The sequence below is a fragment of the Mugil cephalus genome, chromosome 3 (genome assembly GCF_022458985.1).
Source record: "Mugil cephalus isolate CIBA_MC_2020 chromosome 3, CIBA_Mcephalus_1.1, whole genome shotgun sequence".
NCBI classification, from domain to species: Eukaryota; Metazoa; Chordata; class Actinopteri; order Mugiliformes; family Mugilidae; genus Mugil; species Mugil cephalus.
This window is the reverse complement of record NC_061772.1, coordinates 15,133,729-15,145,000: the sequence shown is the minus strand read 5'-3', so window position 1 is coordinate 15,145,000 and position 11,272 is coordinate 15,133,729.

Genomic DNA, 11,272 nt, shown 5'->3' with positions numbered 1-11,272 from the left:
GTAGGGACGGAGATTGCACCATTTTTCATCAGCCCGGCTTTCAAACAACACTGTTCCCGTGCTTGTTGGAATCAGCAATGGAATACTGAAGAGGATGTTGTTTCTGATTAAGGCCATGTTCTTAGCTGGCATATTAAAACCTAACAGCTGAGCTCCGCCTCATCACAATAACACTTATTTGGCAACACATATTTCCATTCATGGCCCTTCTCATCGTGCTTTATACTGAGCTGTTGTGTAGCCTGTGTGTCATCATACAGTTGCGAGTGCCCCTGTGTGTTTCTACAATAGTGGAGGTTATTGGGGCCAGCCAAGACGGCGAAACCATTCTCCTCTGCCTAACAATGGCCACATGTATCAGAATTGAATGTGGCTTTTGATACCTATTCTGATTTAAAAATCATTGCTATAGGCATATCCAGTGGGACACCTCCAGTCTAGCCTATATGTCACTCTGATTTGTATCTCAGCGCTTACATTAACAAGGTGGCCAACACCAACGCGCTATTACCGAGGTTTATGAACAGTATATCACACACCTGTACTCAGCCCAGACATGGCTTTACTGTGATGTCTGTGTTTCTTTGGCAGACGCGTCCCCAGCTAGACCCCCAGTCTGATGAGCATTTGGCCAGCCGGGCTAGACGTCTCAGGGAGAGTGTGGTGGCCTGGACAGGCCAGAGACAGGAAAGAGGACTTCTAAATCAGCCAGCAATCCAAAGGCCTTCCATAAATCCTCCAAATGGGCTCGGGTGGGGGACGTAAAGCACACCTGCAAGACTTATGTAAGTCTTATTAAACCATAAATTGCTAACACCAGCCCCTTGCTAGAGCTGCTCTTGGCTGGAATAAATCTCAGAGTGTGTCCGGTAAGGAGAAAGAGAGAGTGAGAAGGAGAGATAAAGCAGGTGAGAGAAAGATGTAGTAGAATTTAGAGGTAGTGAGAGTGAAGTGGAAGCTACTAAAGGTCTGACAGCTGTTTGTTGATGGGCCAGGCGATACTAGGCTTTGATAGGAGGCAACACTTACCACTATGACCAAAACTCCCAACACAATAAAATGAGGGAATTTTAGGAACCTCTCCAAGAATCGTGCTCACTAGACTCTCAATACATCAAATACTTTTTATATTACTGCCCTCTGTGACGTCACCGCAGCTATCAAACCACAAACAGACCTTCTCCGCACGTTTAGGCCCTGCATGGAATAACTCCTCAGCAGTCACATAGACAGAGACCAGTGTGAGCAACACAGGGAATATTTATAGGAAATCAGAGTTCCTGAGCTCCCGAGCCCCCGTGAGTTCCCAACACACCCACGCTCTCCTCCCTGCCTGGTTGTGGGTCCTTGAATTAAACATCAAAGCACACAGGAGTGTAGGGCCCAACTGCCATAAATAACAGTGCGCTTGGGGAGGGGAGGGGAGGATGTTCAGATGGGAAGAGAGCAGGTCACCCGATCGCTCATACACATACTGTCAAAGCAGATTCATTTGTTCACAAAATGGGTGATGTTGTGTGAGGTTATTGATTTCCGCATGCCATCTGTCTTCTCCGAGGCTTTGGCAAGCGGGCTCTGGCACTACCAGCCTCAGGTCCCCCTGTATTAGTCTCCACAGCTCAGGTGGACAGAAGGGGGATGTGCAGCAGGTATTGGACACAAATGGGTGATGGCTTATGTGACACGAACTCAGGAACAATCACTTCTGCCATGAGACCACAACTCACTGGGGAGTTTTGTTTTGGATTTCTGAAGGTTTTATCATTCATTCATTTATTTGTATTTTTATGTCCAGCTGGCCTGGAAGAGATTAACAGAGACTGTAATAATAAAACATAATCTATCTGCCTGATATGGTTATTTAATTTAAGACTAAAAGTTAGTCTTGATCAAATACTACGCTTTTGGTTAAAAAGCCATGCTGGAGGTGAGGATTAACATCTCATTTGTCGCCAACACCTGCATACACAAGTCCAGGCCCACCCTCAATCCCCTCCTCTCACTAACTAGTCTAGAAGTCACAGTGTACCTCCATGTTGAGCTACGAAGTGTGGAGGGCAGGCCTTCAAACATGGGGCCCAGCTGCTGCTGTGTATTTTTGTCAGCCAACACACACGCATTGGCATCCCTTGGTGTTTGCTCTTGTGGAGGGCACATGTTACTGGGTAAATTATCACAGCGATGGCAAACAGTGTTTTTATGAGGGAATGTAGCTTGGTTGTTATATTTGAAGTCTGTGCTTTGTATACTGCTGTGCTATTAGGACAGATTGAGGATGTTTGCGCCTGGTGTCTGCACTCCGCCCATGTGGGGTACACATACACACACACACACATACACACGCAACCACAGTGACAGGCTTGGTTGTAGTTTTGAGTTTTAAATGGTTCTTTTGTTGTTTCCATCATCAGAAAAAAAAGCAAACATCACAGCCTAAGGAATGCGTCAGTGTCACACTCATGTCAGTCCCTGGGTAAATGCAGATGAATGGCAACAGCAGGGGAGGATAGACAAAATTTCCAAGTGAAGAAGAAGAATGTTATACACTCTTCTTTAAAAAAAATTATATATATAATTATATATATATACATGTATTAAAATACATAACTCGTGGTGTGTATATACACACAACGAGTTATGTATTTTAATAAGAAGTCAATGCAGAGACAAGGTTTTAATGCATAATGACTGGGTGTGCAAACAAGAACCCAATGTGTGGTAATTACTTTACATTTTCTGCAGCTGAGTCATGGCATAGCTGTAATGATAGTGCTTGAAAAAACAACTATCAGGAGCCTGATAACAAGGTAATCAGATAATGATAGAGTCCAACAGAGGGATGGCATTGAGATAAAGGACTTGTGCTTTAAGGTCTTCACTTTTCAATTAAACTCATTTGAACCGCGGGTAGGGGTCTCATTAATTTTGCTGACACCGAGGTCTCTCTTAAGGTGCCATCTTTGTACACACACACAGACACATTTCACCCTTTGATTAGGGAGTCTTTTAGTTTAAGGAATGTTTTTTAGTGTGCTTTTTCAAAGTGTTGTTTTTCCAAATTAAAAGACTGAGTTTTTCTACTGCCATGACATTAGTTATGTCAGAGGAGGTGGAATATATATATAAAATTAACAGTCATGTCATGTTGATAAGTACTAGTTTCTTAAGCGTATTTCACCAGAGGAACTGCTCCTTCAGGTTGTGCGATCTATTGTGTAACAGTTAAACTCAGGAGCGTTGTCACTGCAGTCCTCCTGGTGTTTTAGATTTCCCCCATTCTAAACTGATAGAGTGCTCCATCTCTCTATGAATAGAGGATATTGGGGAAAGGAGGGAATAATGATGATGACATTCTTCCCACATTTTTGAGCGCCAATTACCCACTAATGTGCGGTAAAGCCAGAAAAATGGACAGTCGTTATGTGTGGGGGGCCTTCCGCGATGGCAAAATCATTCTTTCCTAGCCTGCCTTTCTTTGGATGGGAATAATCACGTTTTGTCCCAAACACCTGCGCTTCAGTTACCCTGACCTGCCGCCCAAATGAGAGCAATTAATGACAATTACCCTCCAGGTGTCACAACATAGACACGTACTGATAGGGACCTATCTGGAGGGAGCGTGCGCTTGTCCTCCAAGTAAATATGTAATGATAACAGCTGTAACACAGTGGGGTGGAGGGGGGCACAATTGTCACCAGTGCAATCTATTTGTGTTTGCCTCAGCTAAGCACCACATTAACCAGTCCAGACAAACCAGAATAGATAGACTTGCATTTTTTCCTGTGGGACAAAGGGAAGTTGAGTGGAGGTATTGGGATTCCTGATCAGATGAAGATCAGGACAGATGTGGTCTAGAAATACCTTCTGCATCCGTCTGCATCAGACCTTAAATGTATTGTTATGCTGGCATTCAAACATAATTTGTGTGATGAATTACTCCCCAAATTTGATTTTCAGGACTTGTTTTAAGAGCTCTGGCCACGATTCCTGTTGATAATGGTAGCATTGTGTATATCAAGTTAACTGCTGTGTTTTGGGAATACGACAACAATACGTCAAGGAAAAGAACAAATCGTCGAATGGTCCGTCAGGTTTTAAACAAACTGGTGAAACTATTGTCCGTACTGTTAGTTAAAAACATTGTGAATTACAGACTGGGTGCCTGATTCAATATTATGCTGTCACATTTGGTGTGGTAACACACACACACACAGTATTGTTATTATCATTAACATTTCCAGTTAAAATGTTTTGTTTGGTGGCTAGTGTGCAATTTGAACTTGTTTGCCATGTTCCCAGATCTGAGCCATTACTTTAGTAACTTCACTGCCAAAGAAACCAAAGTGAGATCATCACCGAGTGTGTTTACATGCACAGCTTAATCAAGCTATACTCGAAATTCGACTTTCTGACTACAGTCCTTGACCAAGTTTACATGCAGCAGAGAAAATCGAATAACTGACAGGAACATGTTCTCCTCTTCCACACTAGGTGGCGATATGTGTCTTGTCAGCGGGTTAATTCAATTAATCTAATATGTAATGTGCGTGCTACTTATGGTGTTGCTACTACTCTACTGTCTTAATCGGATGAGGAGAATGATTTTAGTCGGAGTAACGTGTTTACATGCACTTAAGCTGTCCAGTTAAAGTCAGATTAAGGCAATAATTCATTGTTTTTTTTACGTGCGTGTAAACGTACTGAGTGAAAAAAAACTGTAATTATCCTTTTTACAATTCTTGTTGACACAAGAGGATGCTAAGAACTAGCCAAAAAACAATAAAGAGGTTGAAACACCTTCACTCCAGCAATGTAGCAATATTAAAGAAATGTTGCCGTCTTTGGATTCCTCATTCAAATGTGAGCCTGACACAGTGTCTCCTCTGTAAGCGGTGGCAGAAATATAATCTCAGGCCCATTTCCCTATGTGAAGAGAGATTTCTCAGGTGCAGAAGTCAACTTTAACCCTCCTCCTCCTGTGGGTTCACCGTCCTTTCCATCTGAACTGGCATTACCATAAGGCATTAAAATGTGAATAGGAATTAATTTGGACTTTCCCCTCCATAGGAATTAATGGAAGTTTGTTCTGCCTGTACCCCTCAGATGGCTTGCGCTCCTCCGCAGTCCATAAATATTAATATTAATACAGCATTGCATTTAAAGGTAGCGCTTGACTGAAGCCGTATACAGAATATTATTAGAGATCACGATACGTTTCTCATGAGAAGTACAGCTGAGTGAATGCATTGCCTTGCCGTTGTGATCTGTAAAATCCAATCTTCATACAGCACAAAAAGTTATTTTCAGAGAGATGGAAGATTAGCAGGGCCGAATGGCTGCTGTCTAAAGCCATTAGGCAAGTGCGGATTTTTTTTTCTATCCCCGAGTTGAGAGAGAAGGGCCCACATCTTCAGCTCTATCAAAGTACTGATTCACAGTCACACTACTGTAGCACTATTATCATGCCCGAGCAGATCATCTCCGCAGATAACTATTATCACCGTCTCACCGCATCGCTCTAGTCTACTCACCCACATAATACAGACCACAGAAGTTTTTTGACACTCTTCCACATCACTGTATTTGCCCCCTTTCTTTTCTTGCGCGGTCTTTGTCGCTTTCCTGTGTGTGCTGTGTGCGGCTGTACCACACATCTTCAATAGCAGCGAGGTTACTGAAAGGCTGCAGCCCCAACTCAAGCTAAGGAGCCATCTAGAGAAAGGGCAATCAATACATTTTTTATTTTCTGCTTTCTATTTTTTCGTTTTTTTTTTTTTCTCTGACTGGCTGTTGCATCAGTCTGTGAATATACTACTGTTAGTGTTTTGGTCTGAACTCTGTTGAGATGGCTCAAGCAAAGTGTCAAAATATTCAGCAGGTCCTTTCCTCTGTTTCGCTGCTTGAGGAGCGCTGATCCTGACAGGTTACAGTGGGCAAGGTGAGACATGTTAGTGCTCAGACCTGTGAAGGAGGGAAGACAGAGCCGGCTTCAAAGTCCCAGTGTGTGGGTGAAAGCTGCACGCTGCCACCCCGGTAAGCTCAGCAAACAGTACCCGCCTTTAATCTTTACTCCGTAATCTTTACTCTTCTCACATTTAGTCAATACACTCTCACTTTGTTCTCGGAGGAAGTGGAGTGTGAGGCTGAGAATGCGTGGTGGAAAAAGAAAAGAAAAGAGAAGAAAAGCGCGACACAATACACAAATTAATTACCGGGGCTAAAGTGGGTAGGGCCAGCTTGATGTAAGGTTAATGCCATTCACATGCTGAATAATAATAGACCCAAGAATGTTTCTTTTAAATGCTAAGCACTGCGACATAATGATAGGTTGACAAGAGCACAATGGAAGCACTCACAAGACTACCTTGACAGAAACACCGTGTTCAGAAACGTGAAGTTAACACAAAAGTTTGAGAAACAAAAGACTTGAGTTCTTTACACATGATATATATATATATATATATGTATTAATAATCAATAATAGACCAATCAATAATTGTCTGTAACAAATTGAACTGCCATAATACCTACTAGAAACCTACGTATGCAGACATGTGTGTTATGGTAAGCTTTGTGAGCCGAGGTTATATTTGTGCATCAGGTCATTGCTGTAGCGGCCGGGTCCGGGTCGGCCCACTCCCCTCTGAGAGCCCTCTCATCAAGCAAGCCACTCCTCTGTCGCCCTCTTCTCCACAATCCCCATAAACTCTCATAATTGCCACATTAAACTTGAGTTTATTATTTTTCTCCAGGTGCAGGTGTGCAGATGATATGAGCCCCAGGTTGCATTTACATACAAATTGAAGGTTTTTATTAATCAGGCAGGCAGCAGGAATCAAACGGCAACACTCCATCAGGCCTTTAAATACATTTGGTGACATTTTTACCCGGCATTAGCATGATAGGGCAAGCAGAGTATAATGTACCAATGATTGCTTTTCCATTGAAAGCACAAACGGTTTCATTTTTCCTGTCATCTCAAATAAGTGTTAAAGAGGGTTTGGAGGCTATTGTGCGAGTGCCGTATGCTGGGGACTTGGGACCGCTGATGGCCATATTAAATAACCATTAGTGCCTGAGCTTAGATCATTGTGGCATCCGCCTCCTCTGAATTTATCCTGTGATTTCAAATGAAGGCAAGCTGTGCCAGCTTTCATAAAGTGCTCCAGCCCTCTCCATTTTTCCTCAAACTAAATGCATTACAACGGTAATTTTGTGACTGTTAAGATAACTAGCGTTAACAAGCACTTAATTAAAATGTACAATAAATAGCCGTCTGCAGCCTTATCTCCCCTCCAGAGCGACGCTGGTAGGAGGCTCCAATGCTCAGGCCGGCTGTTCCCCAGCTCGTTTGCAGATTAATTGCTTTTCTGTCTGGCGAAGCCTGCCTCTTCTGCAGCCAGATCGTAAATAGCCAGATAGGGAGTTTATCAATCAGGGCTTTCTACCTCACTGATCTCCCCCACACAGCCCTGTCTGTCTGTCTGACTGTCTTTCTGTATGTTCATCTCCAGCTATCGAAGGGAACATATTAATAAACTTCCAAAAGCTTCTGTTATTCTAACCCTTCAATTAGCAAATGGCTTTTATTTTCAGCGTTGTAGAATGATTACATTTGTGCGCAGTCTCTTAACGTGCTGCATTTTTTAGGCTTTGCATGCATTCAAGTGATTAAATATATTTTTCTGTCTGCGGTCGCTCCGTTACGTACAGGACGTGTGTCTGCATTAGCAACATGATAAATGGAACATTGTTGATGCGGGACTTATGTTTTTGTAACCTTTACTGACATCATATTTATGTCTGTCTGTCTACAGGCATATACCTACTTTATGGCAGCGCGTTCTGTGCCCGTTTATGTGTATACTGGGTGCGTACAAATGGGCCTTAAGTGTATCGCGGGGGTTAATCAAACACAAGCCACACATAAAAGCAGCCCAGAGTTGTGTGAGGCAGGAGAGAAGTGAACAGAGAGTATTTACAGTAATAAAAGTTAACAGCAGTCAGTCCCTTTGGATCACATTACTCCTCAGACATGTGGCTGCAGCTCTCTCCTCACAGCTTTATGGACTTTGGCCTTCGCTACGCAACCTGCAAACCCTGTTGTTTTTCGAAAGAGAAAAAAAATAAAAAGCAAAGTTGCCCGCTCTAGCCTGCCGCTCCCCCTGCCCCACACACCCTTTCCACACTGAAGCTCCCCCTCCTCTGTCGGTGGCCCACCCTTAACCTCTAGATGATAAATCTGCCTACAGAAGCTGAGAGGGGAAAGACCCCCTCACTGGAAGACCCCCATGTGTCCTCCATGACACATCCTGTTTGTGTAGTCAGGGCTTCAACCAACGATCTTTACACTCATAATTCACAGAATGACAACACTTTGTCCCTGACTATTTTTATAGGACTATTTTAGCATTATGGTTTGTTGTGGATACAATGTGGCTACATTTGTTGCATAAAATGGTTATAAAATCGTCTCATCGATTAATTATACTAATGAGAACTTGAAAAATAAACACCACAGGCCAATTTCATACTCTTTCAGCACGTAGAGGTACTCCCAGTGTTGCAAAGCTTTCATTACTGTAGAAATTATTTGCTATTGTTTATTTGGGGAATTCATTTTGGAGCTGACGTCAGTTAAACGTAAATTAGGAAGGTTATGTCAGAGTATGCTGTTGCTATGCAACTTGAGTCTTATGAATAAACAGACATTTTCCGGGCAGGTTTAAACAAACACGTCTGTGTGCTTGTCACATTCATTCCCCACAACGGGAAGCCTAACTGTTGTGTTTTCACAGTTTTTATTCAATCATGACTGACTGTAGGAAATTGGGAATGATGATTAGGCAGTGGCTGAAACTCTGCTTTGACAATGTAACATGTCGGCAAGGGCCTCCTGGGCCTTTTAAGGATCTCTGTTTATGTTTTGCGACGTGGAGAGACTGTCAGATGTGCAAGAGCCCGCTAACAGCTCCGTGGCTCTGCTGTGTCCTGGTGGTACCCTGCTTGCAGAGAGTGTGGACATTCAGGGTGGTCTGAAGGCCTGCGAGGCTGTTTGAAAGGCAGATTAGCAGAGCAGTTATTCGACAGGGATGTTACAGTTATCAGACCTGCTTCGGTCAGAGTGATTTATAACGTGAGAACGTGATAAATGTAGGTCCAAGCGAGGTAGGGAGTGGGTAGCTGAAAGCAACGGGGAATTATATGGATATGTGGAATGGAAGTGTCCCAAGGGGGAAAAAAAAAACAAAAAAAGAAAGATGACAACACAGAAACTGTGATCAGAGAAAACAGGGCATCCTGCACCCTCAACCTAGCCTGCCATAAATCAGCTTGTACAGGCCTATTTGCCCTCTGGCCCACACTCCTGTCTGTCTTAACCTCTGTCACATAAGGTTCTGACCTCAGAGTTGAAAGTTCATAATGTGATTCCTGCTGGTTGTTGGCATTTGTCCCCACTGTTAGTCATCAAAACACTCTCAGTAAGTTTTCCCTGACCTGATTATAACTTTATCAGCTTATAAGAGAGACACTCCTTTTGAAAACAGGTATTCATCTCCAGAGCTGCTGCAGTACTGTACACACCGCCTTGATTGGTGTCTTCTATCCTGGGTTATTGTGACAGCCACAGCAGATACAATCAATACATTTATCAACAGTGGCCTAAGTGGGTCAACAGAGGTAGATAACACATCTCCTGAGGAGCTCCAGCGGCCACATGAGAGTTTATGGAAAACAAAGGGCTATTGTAATAGAGTTTGCTCAATATTTTCTTGTTATTGTTTAGGCTTTGCAGAGGAAATTAAGTTACAAATGGAAGTGGCATTTCTGTACACACAGACCATCACACACACACACACACACATACACATACACATAGATCCATAACTGGTGTGCCTCGGAGTGAGTCACCTGTCACTTTGCAGGTGCTAGCCACGCATGATTTGTGTGGTCAGGTTCCTGAATAAATCCCAAAGGTCTTCAGCAACAGTAATTCAACACAGTGTATATTTTCCATAAATAATTTGCTCGTCATTGATTTCCAGTGCAGGAGGAGAATTATGACGGACCCAACTCAGGGGGCTTTGAACGCATCGGGCGCTCACTTTTGTGGTCAAAGTTGTGGCAGCTAGAATCCATATGTCGTGATCACTAGATCCAAATTTATTGTCCTTCTGTGGGAAGGAACTTGTCAGGAGTGGGGACATCAAACACAGTTTGGTGTTCAGAGAAGGCAGCGGTTGTATTTGTTACTGTATTTTTACGTGTTTGAGAATTTAATTTGATGAGACAAGTAGATAAAACAGATATGAAAACGGATTTGTTGTTGGTTTGTTTGGGAGAACGCGTCAGTCTACCACTCCTGATCTCCACAGTTCTTTACAGTACATTCACACAATCCACACATAGACTCAGACTTCATGTTAGCATGTTGCTAGCACCATTATTAGTATTAAACAAGATATTTCAGAGAAAAGTTACATGTTTTGTTGTAAATAATTGCTCACTAAATTTTCTTTAAAGTTCTTCTTGTCTATGCAAGCTGGGATTCATACACAGTGATGTTAAGGTCTGCTTATATATGGAGATGTTGCTATACTGTAGATATGGAGGTAAAATACAATTAAGCAAGTTTATAAGTTTCAAAGTTTAACTGATGCCAAAGCACTGGATGATTATAAAGGAGCACGACCTACACTTTTCTCATTTTATCACTCTGATAAATATAGATACACACCTACCAAAGGCTTGCAAGGTCCATTAACTGCCACCAAAGGATGAAGCCCCTTGCGTAGGCAGGCAGAGAGGAGTTATAAGTCTGCCACTATAGGTGATTTGGTGTGGCTATTTTGTTGTAGTGTCACCTTCTGACTGATCAAGTTGTTGATTGGGGTGTTTGCTGGCACCTTGGAGAGGAGAAGGCAGGAATTGATGAGGTTTAATTGGTCTGTCTCTTGTCAGCTCTCATTAGTTCCTCATTTAACACTATCTGATGGTGTGAGTCTTTTGCACCTACAGGAGCATGAGGGTGTGTGTGTGTGTATGTGTGAGCATGTGATGGAGAGAGAGAGAGGGAGGTATCTATATTAAGTGGTATGTATGTGTCTGTGCGAGATAGAGTGTGTGTGTATGTGTGTGTGGGTTGCCTTATTGAATCCAAGTGTTATCTTGGCTCACCTTGGGGTGTGGTGGTGATTTCTTTGAGATCAATAGGGAGAAATCCCATCGGAGCAAAGCACAGTCATTTCACCTTTTTCCACTAAGGACCCAT